Below are 6481 nucleotides of genomic sequence, written 5' to 3'. Positions count from 1 at the left end.
CCTATATATATGAGGAGGGGGTGCCTAGAACACACAACATTAATTGTTAGCCGTGCACCCCCTCCACAGTTTACACCCTCGGTCATATTCTCGCGGTGCTTAGGTGAAGCCCTGCGTGGATCACTTCACCATCACCGTCACCACATCGTCGTGCTGACGGAACTCATCTACTACTTCGACACCTTGCTGGATCAAGAAGGCGAGGAACATCACCGAGCTGAACGTGTGCAGATCTCGGAGGTGTCGTACGTTCGGTGCTTGGTCGGTCGGAGCTAGAAGAAGTTTGACTACAGCAACCGCATTGTTAAACGCTTCCGCTTTCGATCTACGAGGCTACGTAGACACACTCTCCCTTCATTGCTATGCATCTCCATGGATAGATCTTTGTGTGAGCGTAGATTTTTTTGTTTTTCCATGCAACGTTTCCCAACATCGGGGTCGTCCCCGATGTACCCGGCGGCCACCATGCACCTGCATCCACTCGGCTCCATGCATCATGTCCCTGACTAAGCTCGCCCTCCCATGACTCCCTTTGTGGAGACTTTTTTTACCCAATCATTGGTCCGACGAGTCCCAACTGGCGGGCTAACTCCAACTGGCCCCTCTACTAGTGAGTCCTACTGTCGCTTATGTTGTTGTTGTTCCACAGTTCATGGTTGTGGAGAGTGCATGTCAGCTTGAGCAACTTGCTTATGGAAGGTCGAACAAAAAATGCTTGCGTACATAGAATAAATTGATTGGCCTATGAGCGTGGTGGTGAGCGTGTGCTTGGCCATGGCAGTGACAGCACAGCCAACAGTGGCGGCTAGAATGTGCGCCTCATTTCCTTTTGATGATTAGCAACCAAACACCCGACCCAAAGGGCTGAAGCAGTGTAGCATCTAACAACGTGTGCTGAACTTCTACTTCAGTACTTGTAGTACTATGTTTTTCTTCGTAGCCCAAGTTTTGTTAAGTTATATATGCATCGTGAGGTCCATTTGGGCACTGTCGGTGTCAAAACCGGCGGATCTCGGGTAGGGGGTCCCGAACTGTGCGTCTAAGGCGGATGGTAACAGGAGGCAGGGACACGATGTTTTACCCAGGTTCGGGCCCTCTTGATTGAGGTAAAACCCTACGTCCTGCTTGATTTATTCTTGATGATATGAGTATTACAAGAGTTGATCTACCACGAGATCAGAGAGGCTAAACCCTAGAAGCTACCCTATGGTATGGTTGTATATTGTCCTACTTGGTGCTTTCATTGAGAGTTCCTCTGTGTCATCGCCATTAGGCTTGATGGCTCCTTCAATCATCGATAGCGATGCAGTCCAGGGTGAGACTTTTCTCCCCGGACAGATCTTCGTATTCGGCGGCTTCACACTGTGGGCCAACTCACTTGGCCATCTGGAGCAGATTGAAAGTTACGCCCCTGGCCACCAGGTCAGGTTTGGAAGCTTAAACTACACAACCGATATCCACGGAGACTTGATCTTCGACGGATTCGAGCCCCTGCCAAGTGCGCTGCACGGTCTCGATGAGCATGATCTAGCTCTGTCGTTGGACAATTTTCAGGATATCGCACCGGCGACTGCTCCGATCCTCAATTCAGAGCCAATTGCGCCATCCATGGATGGGTGGATAGACCCCGCCATGGAGGCTGTACTCTCAGCGGCGATCGAGCTGAGGATCGACTTTACCTTTCACGAGAGCCGTGTTGCTGAACTACTGGATCCTTCTCCGCCCACGGACTCCGAACCGCCTGCGCCCGTGCCTGTCGAATCCGACTGGGCGCCGATCATGGAGTTTACCTCTGTGGATATCTTTCAGCATTCGCCCTTCGGCGACATACTGAACTCGTTAAGGTCTCTCTCCTTGTCAGGAGAGTCCTGGTCGAACTATGTCTGGCAAGATTGGGATGCGGATGACGAAGAAATTCGTCGCCCACCCACCACCCATTTAGTAGCCACTGTCGATGACTTAACCGACATACTCGACTTTGACTCCGAAGACATCGACGGTATGAATGACGATGCGGGAGGCGAAGAGGAACCACGGCCCACAGGGCACTGGACAGCCACCTCGTCATATGATATATACATGGTGGACACACCCAAAGAAGGCAATGGCGACGAGACAGCGGATGATGACCCCTCCAAGAAGCAACCCAAGCGCTGACGTCAGCGGCGCCGCTCTAAGTCCCGCCAAGGCAAAAGCGGTGATACCGGCACCGAAGATAATAGCACTCCGGACAGCGCCGAAAACAACAACAATCCCCTCCAGCAAGATTTAGAGCACGAGGATGGAGAAGCCAGCCCTCCTGAGAGAGCGGCAGATGGAGAGGCGGAGGATGATAATTACATGCCTCCCTCTGAAGACGAGGCAAGCCTCGATGATGACGAATTCGTCGTGCCAGAGGATCCCGTCGAACAAGAGCGCTTCAAGTGCCGGCTTATAGACACGGCAAATAGCCTTAAGAAAAAGCAGCAACAGCTTCAAGCTGATCAAGATTTGCTAGCTGACAGATGGACTAAAGTCCTGGCAGCCGAGGAATATAAACTCGAACGCCCCTCCAAGAGTTACCCAAAGTGCAGGTTGCTACCCCGACTAGAGGAGGAAGCACCGAAACCTACATCCCCGACGTATGGCGCGGTTGATCAGCCACCTCGTGGCCGCGACAGAGAGGCATTCCAGCCAAAAGCTCAGCCCGCACCCCGACGCCATTCAAATAAAAAGGCATGGGGAAATACGCCAGACCTGCGAGACATATTGGAGGACAAAGCAAAACATGCAAGATCGATCTAGGGATCACGAGGGCGCGCCACTATGCGAGACGATAATTGTCACGCCGGATACAGTAAAAGTAAGTCCGGCCAGGCCGAACACAACGGGCAAGACTCATTTGAGCTGCGTCGTGATATAGCCCAGTATAGAGGTGTCGCACACCCCTTATGCTTCACAAACGAAGTAATGGATCATCAAATCCCAGAGGGTTTCAAACCCGTAAACATAGAATCATACGACAGCACAACAGATCCTGTGGTATGGATTGAGGATTTCCTCCTGCACATCCACATGGCCCGCGGTGATGACCTACACGCCATCAAATACCTCCCACTCAAACTCAAAGGACCAGCTCGGCATTGGCTCAACAGCTTGCCAGCAGAGTCCACTGGCTGTTGGGAAGATCTGGAAGCCGCATTCCTCGACAACTTTCAGGGCACTTATGTGCGACCACCAGATGCCGATGACTTGAGCCACATAATTCAGCAGCCAGAGGAATCGGCCAGACAATTCTGGACATGGTTCCTAACAAAGAAAAATCAAATCGTCGACTGTCCGGATGCAGAGGCCCTAGCAGCTTTTAAGCACAACATCCGCGACGAATGGCTCGCCCGGCACCTTGGCCAGGAAAAGCCGAAATCTATGGCAGCCCTCACGATACTCATGACCCGCTTTTGTGCAGGAGAGGACAGCTGGTTGGCTCGCAGCAATAATATATCAAAGAACCATGGTACTTCGGATACCAAGGACGGCAATGGCAGGTCATGTCGCAACAAACATAAGCGTCGCATTAACAGTGATAATACAGAGGATACGACAGTCAATGCCAGATTCAAAGGCTCTAAACCCGGTCAGCGGAAAAAGCATTCAAAAGAAGCACTCCGGGCCCGTCCAGTTTGGACCGTATGCTCGATCGCTCATGTCAAATACACGGCATCCCCGACAAGCCAGCCAACCACACCAACAGGGATTGTTGGGTGTTCAAGCAGGACGGCAAGTTAAATGCCGAAAACAAAGATAAGGGGTCACATAGCGATGATGAGGAGGAGCCCCGGCAGCTGAACACCGGAGGACAGAAGAGGTTCCCCCCACAAGTGCGGACGGTGAACATGATATACGCAACCCACATCCCCAAGAGGGAGCGGAAGCGTGCGCTCAGGGACGTATATGCGTTGGAGCCAGTCGCCCCAAAGTTCAACCCATGGTCCTCCTGTCCGATCACCTTCGATCGCAGGGACCACCCCACTAGTATCCGTCATGGTGGATTCGCCGCACTGGTCCTAGACCCAATCATTGACGGATTTCACCTCACTCGAGTCCTTATGGATGGTGGCAGCAGCCTGAACCTGCTTTATCAGCACACAATGCGCAAAATGGGTATAGACCCCTCAAGGATCAAACCCACAAAAATGACCTTTAAAGGCGTCATACCAGGTGTAGAGGCCCATTGCACAGGCTCAGTCACACTAGAAGTGGTCTTCGGATCCCCGGATAACTTCTGAAGTGAAGAGTTAATCTTCGATATAGTCCCGTTCCGCAGTGGCTACCATGCACTGCTCGGGCGAACCGCATTTGCGAGATTCAATGTGATACCGCTTTATGCATATCTCAAGCTCAAGATGCCAGGACCTCGGGGGGTCATCACATTCAATGGAAACACAGAGCACTCTCTCCGCACGGAGGAGCACACTGCGGTCCTCGCGGCAGAAGCGCAAAGCAGCCTCTTAAGGCAATCCACTAGTTCGGCGATTAAGGACCCGGACACCTTCAAGCGCGCCCAGAGTAATCGGCAATAGGACTGCCTAGCGCGTTCCGAGCTCACATAGCAATGCGGCCCCACCCGGTCCGAGCCAAACGGCAAAATCCGTGCCACGCGTACATAATTATGCATTAAAGATACCATGGGCACAGGTGGAGAGGGGGGCACGACTACGGCACGCTCCAAGACGCGGCTTAAACCGCACTAGGGGCTTCCCGCTTTGTTATTTTTCTATTTCAAGACTTTAATCTCTGTAAACCCTGTCCGGCAGCATGATTGCCGAACACATGATGCAGCAACCAAGGAGGCAGAAAGCTACGTCACACCATGAAACTCCCAGGTGGATTACGATAATGAGTGAGATACTTGCTTTAATACTATTCCTCAGCTTGCCCTTGGAAGGGACATGTCAAATAGTCCTACTTCTTGCTTATCGCACTACTTGTATCATTCTGCTTTAACGCACCTTTTTGAATAAACAATGCATAGCATTAAGACTATTATTGCATTCATCCTTTATATATATATATATATATATATGTTCATCCATGACATCTAGCACCCTACACTCTGGTACGGCCAATACGCTAGGGGCTTAAGCATACCCCATAATACAGTGTGAGAAGTCCGAACACTTTCGACAGTGCGGCACCCTGAACTTATAGCATTATATGCATCTGCTCCGAATCATGTCTTGGGTCAATAGTTGGGTTTGCCCGGCTCCCATGTTTTGGTACCTTACGTTCCGCTATATCGGCTAACGTAGCATTGGGACAACTACTACGATTGTGCCCCGGTTCTGCTGGGCTAAGCACCTCAGTAGAGAAAGCTAAAACTGACTGTCATGATAAGGCAAGAGACTGGTCGCTATTCGAGAGGTTTCAAGTCCCTAAAGACTTATGCCTCTTAGAGCGAGGAGTCGGCCCTGTCCGGCTTAAGGCTTGTACAGCGCCCCGAATTCGGCCTTTCGAATACTAGGGGCTTCGCTGAAATTTAAAATTATAGAATTCTATGGCTAAGTGAGAGTGATAACGCATTATAGTCCGATTGCCTTATTCGTTGTGCTGAGCACCTCCCTCGAAGGACCCAAAAATGGGAACAAGATTGCTCAGGATTATCTCGAACACCCCAGCACTCGTGGCGTGGGGGCAGAAGCCGACGAATGGCCATCTCTCAGATATGATAAACAGCCGAACAGAAGGTAATATTTTAAATTCAAACAAGCGTTGCATAGCGCATATGAACAAGTTTTCATAATACAGGATTACACGAGCAAGTTTATTCAAATATTACATCTTTCGCACACTCATCCGCTACAAGACGGGAACCCTTCAGGACAACCTCATAGTACATCTCGGGGTGGCGATGCTCCTTGCCCTGCGGCGGCCCTTCCTTCACCAGCTTCACGGCGTCCATCTTGGCCCAGTGCACCTTCGCACGGGCGAAAGCCCGGCGTGAACCTTCGATGCAGACGGACCGCTTGATGACTTCCAGCCGTGGGCAGGCATCCACAAGCCGCCTCACCCGGCCGAAGTAGTTGTTGGGAAGGGCGTCGCCAGGCTACATCCGGACTATCAAGCCCTTCATGGCCTGTTCGGCCGCCATGTGTAGCTCGACCAGTTGCTTTAGCTGGTCGCTCAGAGGCATCGGGTGTTCGGTCCCAGTATACTGAGACCATAATAGCTTCTCCGTTGAGCTTCCCTCCTCGGCCTGGTAAAACTGTGCGGCATCCGACATGCTGCGGGGCAAATCTGTGAATGCTCCTGGAGAGCTCCGGACTCGGGTAAGTAACAAGTAATTTACTTTCACATGCTTGTTTTGCATATTGAATGCCTTACCCGCTGCTATCTTCTTCATCGCATCAATCTCCTGGAGGTCCTTTTGGGATTTAGCCTTGGCACTCTTTGCACTCTCAAGGGCCGCGGCAAGTTCGGACTCTCGGGTCCTCAAGTCAAGCTC

This window comes from Triticum aestivum, chromosome 4A (assembly GCF_018294505.1).
Source record: "Triticum aestivum cultivar Chinese Spring chromosome 4A, IWGSC CS RefSeq v2.1, whole genome shotgun sequence".
NCBI lineage: Eukaryota > Viridiplantae > Streptophyta > Magnoliopsida > Poales > Poaceae > Triticum > Triticum aestivum.
This window is presented reverse-complemented; position numbering follows the sequence as displayed.